At 41.7% G+C, this 16,555-nt stretch overlaps 1 protein-coding gene across 3 annotated transcripts in view; it reads left to right on the forward strand.

Annotated features, from left to right (window-relative positions):
• Nucleotides 1–9,250: 9,250 nt before the first annotated feature.
• Nucleotides 9,251–16,555, forward strand: part of RAB27A (RAB27A, member RAS oncogene family) — a 76,491-nt gene continuing 69,186 nt past the window's right edge. For 2 of the 3 annotated variants that reach the window (XM_064570452.1, XM_064570453.1), the window contains exon 1: nt 9,324–9,408. The gene's annotated coding sequence lies outside the window, so the exon portion shown is untranslated. Of the gene's footprint in view, nt 9,409–16,555 lie in introns of all 3 variants that reach the window. The other variant, XM_045900042.3, reaches the window with a different exon arrangement.

Here is a 16,555-nt window from a genome sequence, read left to right on the forward strand (position 1 = left end):
TTAATTGTTTTCCAGCTGTTTTTGTACTTCCTGTCTGTTCCTTTCTTCTTCTCTTGCTTTTTTCTGTGTGGTTTGATGACTTTCTTTAGTGTTATGTATAGTTTTTTTCTCATTATTTTTTGTGTATCTACAATAGGTTTTTCCTTTGTGGTTACCATGAAGTTCATATATAACTGCTTATGTATATAACAGCATATTTTAAGTCAGTAGCAGCTTAAATTTTTGACACATTCTGAATCCTCTACATTTTTATTCCCCCCTACCATGTTTTGTTTTTGATGTCATATTTTACATCTTTTTATTTTGTGTATTTGTTAACTAATTATTATAGTTCTGTTTGCTACTTTTGTCTTTTAACCTTAATACTAGCTTTGTAAGTGGTTATTCTCCTACCTTTACTATATATTTGCCTTCACCAGTGAGATTTTTACTTTTATATTTTGTTGTTAGTGTATTTTCTTTTCTGCTTAAAGAAGTCCCTTTATTTTTTTATTTTATTTTTTTTAACATATATTATTTGTTTCAGAGGTACAGGTCTGTGATTCAACAGTCTAACACAATTCACAGCACTCACCCTAGCACATACCCTCCCCAATGTCTATCACCCAGCCACCCATCCCTCCCATCCCCCACCACTCCAGCAACTCTCAGTTCATTTCCTGAGATTAAGAATTCCTCATATCAGTGAGGTTATATGATACATGTCTTTCTCTGATTGACTTATTTCGCTCAGCATAATACCCTCCAGTTCCATCCACATTGTTGCAAATGGCAAGATTTCATTCCTTTTGATGGCTGCATAATATCCCATTGTATATATATACCGCATCTTCTTTATCCATTCATCTGTAGATGGACATCTTGGCTCTTTCCATAGTTTGGCTATTGTGGACATTGCTGCTATAAACATTGGGGTGCACGTACTCCTTCGGATCCCTACATTTGTATCTTTGGGGTAAATACCCAATAGTGTAATTGCTGGATCGTAGGGTAGCACTATTTTCAACTTTTTGAGGAACCTCCATACTGTTTTCCAGAGTGGCTGCACCAGCTTGCATTCCCACCAACGGTGTAGGAGGGTTCCTCTTTCTCCGCATCCTGGCCAACATCTGTCATTTCCTGACTTGTTAATTTTAGCCATTCTGACTGGTGTGAGGTGGTATCTCATTGAGGTTTTGATTTGGATTTCCCTGATGCCGAGCGATGTTGAGCACTTTTTCATGTGTCTGTTGGCCATTTGGATGTCTTCTTTGGAAAAATGTCTGTTCATGTCTTCTGCCCATTTCTTGATTGGATCATTTGTTCTTTGGGTGTTGAGTTTGAGAAGTTCTTTATAGATTTTGGATAATAGCCCTTTATCTGATATGTCATTTGCAAAAGAAAACGATAGCAGGAAGGGAAGAATGAAGGGGGGGAAATCAGAGGGGGAGATGAACCATGAGAGACTATGGACTCTGAGAAAAAAACAGAGGGTTCTAGAGGGGACAGGGACAGGAGGATGGGTTAGCCTGGTGATGGGTATTAAAGAGGGCACATACTGCATGGAGCACTGGGTGTTATACACAAACAATGAATCATGGAACACTACATCAAAAACTAATGATGTAATGTATGGTGATTAACATAACATAATAAACAACAAAAAAAAGTCCCTTTAACATTTCTTGTAAAGCTGGTTGAGTGGTGATGAACTCCTTTAGCTTTTGCTTGTATAGGGAAAAGGAGAGATAATCTCCTTCAGTTTTGAATGATAGCTTTGCTGGGTAGGATATTCTTGGTTGGAAGATTTTTTTCTTCAGCCCTTTGAATATATTATGCCCCTCTCTTCTGGCCTGCAAAGTTTCTGCTGAAAAATCTGCCAGTAGTCTTAAGGAGTTCTGTTGTATAAAAGATGTTGTTTTTCTCTTGGTGCTTTTAAGATTCTCTCTTAAACTTTTGACATTTTGTTTTATTTTATTTTTTAAAGATTTTATTTATTTATTTGTCAGAGAGAGAGAGAGAGAGAACAAGTAGGGAGAGCAGCAGAGGAAGAGGGAGAAGCAGCCTCCTTGCTGAGTAGGGAGCCCAACATGGGGCTGGATCCCAGGACCCTGGGATCATGACCTGAGCCAAAGGCAGACGCTTAACCAACTGAGCCACCCAGGTGCCCTGTACTTTTGACATTTTAATTATAATGTGTCTTGATGTGGATCCCTTGGATTTATCTAGTTTGGAGTGCTCCATGCTTCCTGTGCCTGGATGTCTGTCTCCTTCCCCAGGTTAGGGAAATTTTTAGCCATAATTTTCCTCAAATAAATTTCCTGCCCTTTTTCTCTCTTCCCCTTTTGGGACCCCTACACTACCAATGTTAATCTCCTTGATGATATTCTATAAGTCTCTTAAGCTATCTTCACTTTTTAAATTTTTTTTCTCTTTTTGCTGCTCTGTTTGAGTGAGTTCCATTGCCCTGTCTTCCTGGTTATTGGTCCATTTTTCTGCTTCATCTAGCCTGCTGTTGAATGCCTATTGTGTATTTTTCAGTTCCTTTATGTTCTTCAGCTCTGTGATTTTTGTTTAGTTCTTTCTTATATTTTTTATCTCTTTATTGAAGTTCTCACTGTATTCATCCATTCTTGTCCTGAGTTTAGGGAGCATCTTTATGCCCATTACTTTGAACTCAACAGGTAGATTACTTTTTTGCATCTCATTAAGGTCTTTTTCTGAGGTTTTGTCTTGTTCTTTTTTTTTTTTTTTTTTTTAATTATTTTTCTGTCTCCTCATTTTCCTTGGCTTTCCATGTTTGTTTCTAAGTATAATGCAAAACAGCTACCTTTCCCAGACTTGAAGGACTGGTCTTATGTAGGAGATGAACCTATTGTTCAACCTTGCACTAGCTCTTATTTGTCTTTGAAATGTTTGTGATTGTCTGAGTAAACTGATTTGTTCTTGTGGATCCCAACTGTTGATGGTGTGCTGAGGCCTGTGATCTCAGTCAGTACCTGGGTTCAGGCTAATTGGAAGCCAGATCCTTAGACAGCAGTTTTTAATTTATGTGAATATATATAGTCTTTTGGGCACACAATTATAGACCCTGCTGACCTCTAGACCAGGAGATCTGGAGGTATCTCCTGGGTAAGAGTTATAAGAATTGGAACTTAAGATGAATGAAAACTACTTTCTGGGAGGTACCAGTAAGCTGTGATGAGGCCAAGGAGGGTGCAAAGATGGTGTTTCCCAAAGATGGCTACATGCCTAGTTGTGCCTCTGTAGTCTGCAGATATCTGACAAACTTAAAGTCGTTGGCAGTCTGTGAAGTGCCCTTGGTATAGTAGCCTGCCCTGAAATGTCTTTCCAGTTGTTACAATCCTGTGGTGCCCAGGAACACAAGCCCTTTTGGCCATCAGAGCTAGCCCCTCTGGCCACTAGAGCCAAGTGATCCAGAGGCACCCTGTGTGTGGAGTGCATTTACCTGTAGGCTTTAGCAAGGCCTGGGACAAGTGGGGACATGGAATGCCTGTAGCTTTAGTGAGTGGGGATTCTTTTATTTCTAGTTGATGCTAGAGAGACCTGTTGCAGCAGCATTTTCAACTGTCAGTCTCAACCTATAAAGGGCAACCACCACTGAGCTTTTCAAAGATGTCAGTGGCCTCCTCACCAGTGCCTCAGTGAAAGGAATATCATCAGGGCCTTCCACTCCATGTAACAATCAGGTGGTGGTTTTTCCAGTCTCATCACAAATCCATTCTAACTCTAAAATCAGGAGAGCAGATAGTGGGAGTAAAAAAGTGAGATATAAAGTCAAGAAAATGATAGATTTTTAAGTGGGCCACTAGACTTGATCCAGTGGATTTCCTAAAGAGACTTCCAAAAGTTTTTTTAAAAAACTATTGTGAAATAATTTCACACTTGGAGAAAAGGTGCAAAAAGAGTACAAAAAATTTTGTACTCTTTTTACCCCAATTCCACAAATGTCAACATTTTTTACTACATTTGCTTTAATCTCTCTCCATATATGTGTATTTACACATGAACATACCACGTTATTGTTTTTCTAAACTCTTTGAGAGTAAGTTGCCCACATGATGCCCTTTTACTACTACATATTTCAGTGTGTAATTCCTAAAAATGAGGATATTGTCTTTCTTAATTACAACATAATGATCAAGATCAGGAAATTAAGATTGATACAATATTATCTAATCTCAGATTTTATCCAAATTCTACCAAGTCCTATTAGATCAATAGACAATTTTTTTTTTTTCTGGTCTGGGAACTAATCTAAGATCACAGTGGACTTGCTGGATCATATGGTTATTCTGTTTAACATTTTGAAGAACTGCTAAACTGCTTTCCAAAGTGATAATATCATTTTACATTTCCACCAGCAATGTACAGGGTTTCAATTTCTCCGTATCCTCACTTAACAGTTGTAATTTTTCTTTTGTTTTTGAAAAAAGTTATGGCCAACCTAGTAGATGTGAAAGAGTAATTATGGTTTTGATTTGCATTTCCCTAATGGCTAATGACATTAAACATCTTTTCATGTGCTTACTGACCATTTTTATATCTTCTTTGGAGAAATATCTATTCAAGTCCTTTGCCCTCTTTTTAATGGAGCTGTCTTTTTAATTGTAAGAACTCAGTTATATTCTGATACTATATTCTTATCAGATATAATTTGCAAATATTTTCTCTTATTCTGTGTGTTGTGTTTTCACTCTCTTGATTGTGTCCTTTGATAAACAAGATCTTAAAATTTTGATAAAGTATAATTAACCTAATCATTTTTATACTTTTGGTATCAAATCTAAGAAACCATTGCCAAATCCAAGGTAGTGAAGATTTGTGCCTGTTTTCTTCTATAGGTCTTATAGTTTTAGCTGTTATAATTTTGGTCTTTGATCTGTTTTCAGTTAATTTTTATATATGGTGTGAGATAAGGGTCCAACTTTATTCTTTTGCATGTGAATAACCTGTTCTCCCAGGACTATTTATTGAAGAGACTGTTCTTGCCTCATTAAATAGTTTTGGCATTCTTGTTGAAAATCAATTGACCACAGATTTATGAGTTCATTTCTGGACTGTCATGTCCATTCCATTCAAATATATGTTTATTCTTATGTCAATACCACACTGTTTTGATTACTGCAGCTTTGTATTAACTTTCTTTGAAATCAGGAAGTGAGTCCTTCAAACTTGTTCTTTTTTTTTTTTTTTTTTTCAAGATTGTTTTGGCTATTCAAGGTACTTTGCAATTACATATGAATTTTGGGATCAACTTTTCCACTCCTGGAAAAAATGTTGGTATGTTGATTTTGGTAAGGATTGTGTTGAATCTGTAGATTGCTTTGGGACGTATTGCTATCTTTATAATATTACGTAAAGATGAACATGGAATATCTTTTCATTTATTAAGTCTTCTTTAATTTCTTTCAGTAGTGTCTTGTAGTTTTCAGTGTATAAGCCCTGCACCTGCTTGGTTAAATTGATTCCTAAGTATTTTTTTCTTTTTGATGCTATTTCAAATAGGGTTTTTTTCCTTAATTTCCTTTTCAGATTGCTCATTGCCAGTGTGTAGAAATACAACTGATCCTGTATCCTGATCTTTGCTTATTTATTAGCTCTAATTGTTTTTTGTAGCTATTTTAGATATAATCATGTGCCTGTTGCTTTTATTATAGAAGGGTATTTAGAAATCAAAATCTGGGTGTTAAATGTATTTATAGCTACTGTGATATAATTGCTTTTAGGACCTCTTGGCAGACAGTGCTGGAAAGTACATACATACATGCATATCCGTATATATAATTCGATTCCTATCTAGTTCTATGTATTAAAAATCATGAGTTCTTACTGATACCTCCAATTTCCGCCCTATTAGTGATACTGGAGCTGGGACTGTGCGTGTTTCAAGCAGCAGCCTGCAGTGTCAGAAAAGCCCCAGGGTGGGAAGCCAGGGTATACTGTGATCAGTTCTGTCACCAGAGTAAGAAGTGATGTAGAGAGGATTTTGAATTGATATACAAGATATATTCAACATATTTAGTTTCTGTAATAACTTTTTCTCTTTGTTTTCTTCCTATTCTCTGGGCACTCTTTTCTCAGACTTCATTAACTGAGTGATCCTCTGGGTTTTGTACCAAGCCCCCTCTTTGCCCTCTTTATACATTTTCTAGACTAGCTCATTGACTTTCATGTCTTTGCGTACCCCTTGGGCAATAGCTTCCGTCCATGTCTTCTGTGCTTCAGATCAGCCTATTCAATTGCTACTGAGCAGTTTCACTTATATGTTCTCCCAGTGCTGATGTGTCAAAGTTAAAATGTCCTAAACTTGTTCATTATGGCCTATTTTACCCTGTTGCAATAGGGTTCTCTTCCTTATGCTCAATGGTTCCTAGTTGCCCAAACCAGAAACAGGCATTTTCATGGATTTCTCCCTCTCCCTCACCACCTACAATCACATCTTCTTGATTTACTCTCCTAAATATCTCAAATCTGTTTATCCATCTTCATCCTCATGGACATGGTCTTAAGCCAGATTACTATTGTTCCTTACTTGGATTTCAGCATGCTAATTGTTCTCTGAAACCCATTCTTAACCTTAATGGCCATTTAGAAAATGAGTTCTCAATTCTAGTCCTGCCTGTGCCACTTTCAGCTGTATGATCTTGGTCAGGTTACTTCATTGCTTTAAGGCTCAGTTTTCTTATCTGTAATACAAAGACAGGAATATACTTATTTCAGAGGGCAATTGTGAGAAGTATATGAGGGGACACATGCAAACTTCTTAGCATATTTGCTGATTCATAGTAAATGGTCAATAAATTATAATCATTCCAGGGTTCTTCAAAATCCAGCCTCTGCTATTCCTCCAGTCTCTTGTCTGATTGATTCCTTCTACTCAGTTTTTCAGCTTTTCTGAACTTCTTTCAGTTGCTTTAATATCTGATGCTCTCTTTTGGCTCCAGGTCTCTCCTCTGCTCTCTTTTCTTTTCTTATTTTTTTAAAGATTTTATTTATTTATTTGACAGAGAGCGAGAGAGGAAACACAAGCAGGGGGAGTGGGAGAGGGAGAAGCAGACTCCCCGCCGAGCAGGGAGCCCGATGCGGGGCTCGATCCCAGGACCCTGGGATCATGACCTGAGCCGAAGGCAGACGCTTAACAACTGAGCCACCCAGGCGCCCCATCTGCTCTCTTTTCTTAGAATTCTCTTCTCCCTCACCCTCCTACCTTATTCATCCTTCTTAATTTATACATCACTCTCTCTAGGAAGTCTTGACTTGGTGTCGCTTATTTGTGTTCCAATAATACTCTTACTTCCCTTATTGAGGATCTTATCTCACCACATTGGAATTAACTGCTTACTTGTTGGCCTATCAAGCTACTGAGGGTAGGGACCAATTTACCTTGTTCATTATTCCATCTCTAGTACATAAACTGGACTCATTCAATGAATGAAAGGATAATGAATGGGCCACGTTACCATTGTCTGTTTTTTGATCTGCTTGGTAAGCTCCTGGCTACAGCCCTGCTTGGCTGCAGGCGTGAGGAAGATTGAAGGGGAAGACTCTCCTAGTATCATATCAGCCATTAACAGTTGCTGCATTGTTGGCCCCCAGTTATTAGCTGGTCAGTAACTCCTAGGACTGTTCCTTTACATGTGAACATGGGGCTACTTTTCTTGTCAGCCTCCACCAACAGCAGTCTGATGGCCTTTCTTAGCTGGGGAACATCCCTTGACACTATCACCCTGATGAAATCTGCTATCTCTAGCTCTGAGATTATTCTGTTATATTTCCCTATAAACATTAGATTAGATGCATATTCAACATCTCACAATTTCATATGGCTTATCCTATATGCGATTTTGTAAATTGGACACATATTTGAGAAGCTAATTGTATTGTAGTGTAAACTGTGAGTAGCTGCAGACTGGAAGTATGATGGGGTTGGGGACGTGGGCCTGGGACAGTTGGAATTTGTGGTGGAAGTAGACACAGATCAGTGAGATGGCCCGGATGGTAAGAGAAGCTGGATTAGGGTTTTCAATCATTTTTGCTTTGCTTAGATGTGGAATTATTTGGTTCAGACGTGTTTCGCCTGGGAGCCCGCAGAAGCAAGCCCAAAGGCCACTGTCCATACCCCGAGGCCACTGGAGGAGAAATTTGGCTGCCTCTGAGTGGTAACCTGGTGGCCTAAGCCACCTTCACAGCTGCAGATCCAAGCTGCCGCATACACGCCCGTCCGCGCTGAGAGAAGGAAGCCGCTGGGGGGCAGCAAAGGCTCGCAGGTTTATCCTTACAGCGGCTATTTTTTTTTTTTTTTTTAAGATTTTATTTATTTATTTGAGAGAGAATGAGAGAGAGCACATGAGAGGGGGGAGGGTCAGAGGGAGAAGCAGACTCCCTGCCGAGCAGAGAGCCCGATGCGGGACTCGATCCCAGGACTCCAGGATCATGACCTGAGCCGAAGGCAGTCGCTTAACCAACTGAGCCACCCAGGCGCCCCAGCGGCTATTCTTTATATTGTGCCACATTTTGCCTTTTTTTTTTTTTTAAACGAATTGCTCTCTTTTAGAAATTTAATTTTCGAATCCGAACTACACTGTATGAGCAGGGACCCCGTTTGTCATTTCCTCTCAGAAATACATTTTTTCCTGCCAGAATTTTACTTTTTCTCCCTCCTGGCATTTCCATAAACCAGAGCCTTCCCTTGCCCCAGGAAGGCCAGGCCCGGGCGGATCCGAGTGAGGAGCTGGCGAGGCGGCCTGGACGGGGGCAGAGCCGGACGCTCGGCGCGGATCCGGCCCTTAGGGACCTGGACCAGGGAGTACCTGCAGCAGGAGCACTGAGCCTCAGGAAGCCTGGGTGGGGCCGACTTTGCGGCTGCTCAGCACCCTTGGCTGCTAGAGTTGGAGACACCGATCTGATGCCCTGACAAATGCCTTTAGAACCTGGCTTTTGGGGGAGGAGATTTGGCGAGAGTCACCAAACCACACCTCGCAGCTCTCGGATCCTGGAGAAGTTTGTAAATGTCACGTCTGTGTCTCAAGACGCAAGCAACTCACTAGGGTTTCACACTTTCCAGGAAAGGCCAGCGGAGACCTGACATAGGCCAAATGAAGCGTGCGGGAGCCTTTTCGAGGCTCACAAGAGGACCCCGCGGCAGGGGCGGCGGGACCGCGAGCGGCGCGCGGGAGGCGCCCGCTAAGCGCTCTCGCGGAGTCGGGCGGGGGTGCTCCCTGAGGTGACAGGAGGAAGCGGGAGGTGGAGGGTAAGAGGAGGTCCCGCCCCCACCTCGCTCTCCTTTACGGGAAGTGATGTGGGGCCAGACGGAAAATACCCGCCAAGGACCCAAAAAGGGCCGGCCACGGGTGGACGCGGCGCGCGCGCAGGCAGAGCGGCGCGGGCCCAGCGAGGTCCAGACAGGTGAGCCCGGCAGCGGCGGGAGGTGTGGGAGGCACCGCCCGACCCCCCGCGCCCGGTGGGTTCCGCTTCAACCGGACGGTCGAGCACCCTAGCGGGCGAGTGGCAGGGCTGGCCCTGCGGTTAGGCGCTGGAGGCTGCGATTCCTCGCCCAGCTTCTGCGCGTCTGAGCCCGGCGGAAAAGTTGCTTTGCCTCCCCAGGCCCTCAGCACAGACCCTACCGGGACGTCCGCCGAGGGGCGGGGGCAGCATGGGCGAGGCGCTGGTTAGTTGCAGTTCCAGGTTTGGGACCGGGCTGAGGTCGCCTCCGGGGGGCATCCAGGTGCTTGGGTTCCCGTCGGGGGTGGGGGTGGGGCGGAGAAGGAAACTTCACTGGCAGGAGAGGAGGAAGGTTCCAGACCTCCTGCACTGCCCCATATTTCTTTCCTCCCTCCCGCTGCTTTCAGTTTGATTATTTAACGTCTTTACACCGTTGTTGATAGGGGTCTGGACAGCAACCTGGCTGGGAGGGAGAGGGTTCTTCCTTATCCTGTCAGTTAGACAGGAAGCCCAACCTGGCAACCAGGCCCCTGGATCTTGACTGGTGGTAGGGCTGATGTGGAGACAGGTTTGGTAACTATTGCCAAATGCTTGTCTTTGTCCCAATAGATCACCAATTAAGCAAAGTCAGGCCTGAAATGAAGGAAATCTTGTGAGCCCTTGACTCCATCTTCCCAGCCTTTTGGCTCCTGCCGGCCACCTAGGCCACATGGCTCCAGAATGTTCTGCCACAGGGTCCTCTTCTTTAGCTCCGTGGGCTAACAGCTGTTTTTCCTTACTCCATGGATTCTGGCTTTATGGTCGGCTCTTCACTCAGATGTTGGGAGGGGGGAGTAGTGTTACGCCCTATGAGTTTTCTGTAATTATAGCTAATTTAATTTATTGCTGGTCGTTCCTATCCCCTCCCCCCCCTTTTTTTTCCTTCTTAAAAACTTGCTTTAGGGGCAAAACAATCTGGAAAACAGGGCTCTACAGATGGTTAGAGATAAGAACGGTTAATAAAATACTGAAAGAACCTGACTGAAGATCATTTTTCCCCTTTTATTTTATGTTGGTTTTTATTCCTACTTTCTTCTTTCTTTTTATTTAAATCATGAATTTATTTTACTTTCATGCCTGAAGCCAACTCATTTAGCTATCTCAGCCTTTCTTCCTTCCTGCCTTTCTTCCTTCTTTTCCTCTTTCTTTCTCTTTCTTTCTTTCTTTCTTTCTTTCTTTCTTTCTTTCTTTCTTTCTTTCTTTCTTTCTCTCTTCTTTCTCTCTTTCTCCCTTTCTCCCTTTCTCCCTGAACTTGTGAGGATTTATTTCTAGACCCTTAATTCTACTCCATTGATCTATTTGTCTATCCTTATGCTAGTATCATAGTCTTTATTATTGTAGTTATGTAGTAGGATTTGAGCATGGGAAGTGTGAGTCCTCCCATTTTGCTCTTCTTTTTTTGAAATTGTTCTGGTTATTCTGGGTCTCTTGAATTTTCATATGAAATTTAAGATCAGTTTCTCCATTTCTTTTGCTTTGGTTTTAGAGCAGATGTAAGGGGTTTGAAGTAGGCAATAATCTCTAGGAACCAGACTCTTGATTTCTCCCTTCCAAATCTGCTTTTCACTTAGTCTTTTACATCTCAGTTAATAACAATTTTACTCTTCTAGATTCTCAGACTAAACACTCTGGAGTGACCCCTGATTCTTTTCTTTTTCTTATTCCCACATCTAATTCTTTAGCAAATCTCATTGGTTCTACTTTGAGAAAATATGATATAGGATAAAAACCATCTCTCACCATTTCCACTGCTTCTGCCAAGATCCTGTCATTTCTGTCACTGCAGAAATTACTGCAAATGCCCCCTACAGGGCCACCCTGCTTCTACCCTCACCACTCTACAGTCTGTTGTCCACACAGCAGCCAGAGGTCATTATGCCACTCACCTCTCTGTTCACGACCTCTGGTAGCTTTTTATCTCAGAAGAAAAGCAAAGTCCTCATTGTGGCTACAAGCCCCTTAGGTGGTGTGTGGCTTCATCTTGCATTGTTCTCCCCTTGCCTACTCCCTTCACCCACACCCTAAGACCTTTGCATTTGCTCTTTCCTCTTCCTGGAATGCTCTTTCTTCGAATGTCTGCATGGCTTTGTCACTCATTTCATCCAAGTCAAAAGTCATTTCTTTAGAGAGGCTTTCTTGAACCATCCCGTCTAAAATAGCATCCCTCACCCCACCCATCATTTTTTGCCCCCTAACCTTGCCTTATTTTTCTTTTCTTTAGAGTATCTATAGCAGTAACTGTCATTACACACACACACACACACACACACTATTGTCTCCCACTGGTAGAATAGGCTTCATGAAGGTCGGGAATTTGTCTTGTTCCCTATGGTGTGCATAGTGCCTAGAATGGTTTCTGGCACGTAGTAAGCTCTAAAAAATATGTGTTGAAAGAATGAAAAGGGAACAAGAGACTGAGAAATGAGGATCATCTACTGTTGCTCTTTCTCTGTTCCTTCACACTTCTAAGAGAAGCAGTGTCTGTAGTTACACTAACATCTCCTATGTCTGTCCTGTTCTATCCTCTTATGCCCCCAAGACAATGGTTTTAGCCTCCTTGGAAAGGGAAGGGCTTTGGGTTCTTCCCACAGTGGCAGTGGGGGGCCTCTCCACTGTTGCCTGGGCAGACTGTGTGGGGGCACTTGGCTCCTGCTTCCAGTGACACCGCTTCTTGTGCTGAATTCAAATTCAAGAAAATGGAAATTCCTTTCTTGATGAATATTTTGCACTACAGTGAATTAATCTTTCTCTGGCTTCTAACTGAAGTTTCACTCCCGACACACATTTCCATTTAATTACATAGCTACTGTAGACTGTCAACTGTTTATGTATATGTTGTCTTCTGTGTCTTATGGCTAGATTGTAATATCCTGGAGACAGAGCATGACTTTAGCTCACTTTCTGAGTCTTATGGTGCAAGGTATCTTGAATAAAAGGAATGTTCGGTAAACTCTTGCTGAATGTACCAATAAGTTAATGAATAAGCCTGGAGTTATTTTTATCATTGGAAACTTCTAGTCCCTACCTTTCATTTTTCTTAGCCAACAGCTGTAAATATCTTGTTTTAGTCCACCTTATTTTGCTGCTTCTGATAGAGCAGTATTGGCTGCAGTTGAGTAGGATTTCCTGCTGCCCTTTCTCAGCGAGAATTGAATTAATCAGCCTAGAGAGTATGGTAATTGATCTTGTAAGTTATTTAAAAATTGAAACTACCTTCCATTATTATTTAAACTTATCTTGGAATGTGCCCTATCTGAATCTTCACTGCAAAATATGGAAACGGATTATTTTTACATATCTAGGGGATATATACAAATATATATTTTCCCTAATGAATTATACATTTGAAACCTTCTGAAAAACAAAACAGAGCTTGCATATTTAAAGTCTGAGCCCCTAACTAACTAGATGGGAGGAATCCTTTCATAATGTGAATGTCCATCAGATTATCACGAAGTACACTTTCAATACCTTGCAATTTTATAAGTCAATTATACCTCAATAAAGCTAAAATTAAAAAATAATGTGAGCCCCAAAGAAACAAGATTGTGTTGCCATTATCAAAACAAGGGTGACTTCCGAAGAGAGTAATTTTTCCCTTTCATGGCTTTTGCTTTTTATGCCTTATGCAGTTTTTGCTAGAACCACATTTATTCCCCCCTTTCTTGGTCAGGAAGTTTAAGTTTATGATCTGGTTTCCCTTAAGCTGATTACCTTGGGAGCAGACATGAGCCTCCCCTGAGTTGGAGGAAGAGATAAAGGGTTTGTAATTAACGTTATGTCTGGAGGGTGAGATGGGGAGCAGGGAGCATCCAGCTCATTCCGCCTCCTGTCTGCTCAGGCAGCAGGGAAGGCACACCACATTCTTTGTTTTGTATGAGTGAGGTCTATTAATACGCACATTTTATTTACTGTTAACTAAAATTTGATGCCTCGTTTACTCAAGAGGAAGGCTGACAGTTATTTTTCCACTTATTTGTTTATTGCCTCTTTATATGTTACTCTAGAGAAGGCCTTCCATTTATTGCCCCAGCCACCTTAGAACTACCCACATGTATGGAATCAGACTTTTGATTCTTAAAATCGAACTTTTAATGTGGGGTTGGAGATAGGGTGCTAGATTTAGCAAGTGAAAAAAAAAAAAGAAATTTGTACTTTGGATAAACAATGAATAACTTCTTACTAGAAGTATGTTCCATAAATATACTAAGAAACGATTTGTTGTTTATATGAAATGCAAATGTAACTGGGCATCTTGTATTTATTTATTTTTAGGATTTTATTTATTTGACAGAGAGAGACCGCGAGAGAGGGAACACAAGCAGAGGGAGCAGGAGAGGGAGAAGCAGGCTTCCCACAGAGCAAGGAGCCTGATGTGGGGCTCGATCCCAGGACGCTGGGATCATGACCTGAGCCGAAGGCAGACGCTTAACGAATGAGCCACCCAGGCGCCCCTGGGTATCTTGTATTTAATCTGGCAACTCTAGTCTGATAAACCCATTTATTTTATTTATTTATTTTTTTTTTTTAAAGATTTTATTTATTTATTTGAGACAGAGAGAATGAGAGAGACAGAGAGCACATGAGAGGGGGAGGATCAGAGGGAGAAGCAGGCTCCCTGCCGAGCAGGGAGCCTGATGTGGGACTCGATCCCGGGACTCCAGGATCATGACCTGAGCTGAAGGCAGTCGCTTAACCGACTGAGCCACCTAGGCGCCCCTGATAAACCCATTTATGAATAGGAAATGAATTGATCATGACAATGTCCAAAGAATGACTGAGCTATGGCTTATTTTGGTGACTGCACATGTGTCTATCTTAAGGACAGAGAGGGGGTACCTGGTTGGCTCAGTCTGTGGAGCATATGACTGGTGATCTTGGGGTTGTATGTTTGAGCCCCACATTGGGTGTAGAAATTACTTAAAAAGTAAAATAAAATCTTTAAGGACAGAGAAGACTTATAAACTCAAGGAGTATAAGAAGGGGAAGGAAGTTGAAGAAGATTTAGTTTTATTTTAGTCTTTTGTAGGTTAGGAAATTCACATCCACAGACTTTAAGTCACTTTGTCAGATCATAGAGTTAGTGGCAGAGCCAGGACTGGAACTCCAGGCACAGTGGTTGTCTGTCACGTAATGTCTTCCTATAAGATTGTAAGATATATATATATATATATGTTTTCATGTTGACCCTTAATCACTTTTTAAAAAAAATTCCAGTATAGTTTCAGGTGTACAAGATAGTGATTTAGCAGTTCCCACCCTAAATCCCTTCTGTTGTCACCATCCTAGGATCACCCCCCTATCACACTGTCCTTCCAGTCCCCAGATCCAGTGGCAGGCAAAGGCACTCTCATGAGACACCCTTGACTTTTCTCGGAGAGCCTCCTGACTGTCAAAAGCCACCATTTGGTTGCATTCCCTGTGACGATGCCAGAAAGTCTGTTCTTCAACGTGTTTTTATTCCTTTTGAGGTCTTGTTAATATTTCTGTTCCTTTTAGGCTTTTATTATAAGATGCTTTGATTACAATGCACTTACTGAGAGTAATTCCCCAACAACCAAGTATTGTCTTATTGACAGCCTGCTTGCTTTGTGGCCTACTCCTATGAAACTGCTCATTGCCTTGCATTGTGGTACAACAAATATGAAAGATATATGGGAAGGATAAATAGATTGCACAGATAGAGGTGACTTGCCCTGAAGAGACGTGTTCTTATAAATGCCGAGCTATTTTATTATTATCTTAAAATTATTCGTGCTTATTTAAGAAAGCAGCCTTGAAAATGAACATGCTTCCTGTGTCACTAGACTATTGTATTTCAGAGCCACTAATCTTGTTTTTTCATAGGTTCGTTGATTAATTCATATAAAGCCTTACCAGCTGCCAGGTCAAAGCATAATAATAAAATCGGTTGCCAAGAGACTGAAAAATCTGTTCATTCTTATTAACCGCAGTTCATCTATCCTACCCTGATGCCACCACATGGGTGGCTGGTCAAGTCTTATCTGGGTATGACTGGTTACTTATCTCCTGTATATTCATATCATTAAAAACAAAGACAGGGTCTCAGTCAACTAACTAAACCTTATGATAAGGTATTTTTATTCTTGTTATACTAGCCCTAAGATGGGGGGGGGGGAATAAGACATAGAAATAGGTCATGACTTAAATGTTCGTTTGAGATACCCAAGAATTGTAAAATATAATCTATGGTGGTGGTCAGGATTTCTTTGTTTCTTACAAAGCGTGATTGATTTTCATAATGAATCTCACCATTGCAAGGGAGTGACCCCAAGAATGAGTAAAAAGGTCTAGCAGCCCTTGAAAAGATAAGGTATTATTCTCGTTAGATACTGGAGACCAGATGTGGCCAAACAAGCTGCTGGCTGTTCCTAACTGGGCTTCCATTGTCAGGGGCAAGGTCAAGCTTTGCCCCGCTTTGCTTTGGCACAGAAAGCCATGGAGTGGGTTTTGATGCTTCCTCAGGGAGTGACTCACCCCTGTGTTCTGGAGCTCCTGCTTGAATGTGGGGGAGCCCACGTAGCTGGGATGTAGTAGGATGGCTTTTAGTCTGTAATATTGCTGATAATTAACTATGTGATATTGCACCAGAGGTTCTCAGTTAGGGCTGATTTTGACGCCCTCCGCCCCTGGGGACATTTGGCAATGTCTGGAGACAGTTCTGGCTGTCACAACTGAGGAGTTACTATTGGCATTTTGTGGATAGAGGTGCAGGATGGCCCCTCATGACAAAGGATTACCCTGCCCAAAATGTTAATGGTGCCAAGGCTGAAAAACCCTGCATTAGACAAATCACTGAATCTCCCTGGCCTGCATTTTTCTGAGTTACACATTCTCTCCATCATGTAAAGTTCACTAAGCCTGAGTCCACCACTGTTGTCTTTCTCACTTCTCTCTTACCCTGATTCTAAGTCATTAAATGTGGAATAGGGTCCAGGTGTGGATATTGATGGGCAGTTGGGACTGAGCACCCCTGCCCTCGGGGATCACATGGAGTAGGTCTTGTGAGGGTGCCAGGTGGACCATCTGAGAGGAATGGACCCTGTGGTGA

Source organism: Mirounga angustirostris, unplaced genomic scaffold (genome assembly GCF_029215605.1).
Source record: "Mirounga angustirostris isolate CCGP_5_RB_7025 unplaced genomic scaffold, mMirAng1.0.hap1 SCAF_9, whole genome shotgun sequence".
In the NCBI taxonomy this organism is placed as follows: domain Eukaryota; kingdom Metazoa; phylum Chordata; class Mammalia; order Carnivora; family Phocidae; genus Mirounga; species Mirounga angustirostris.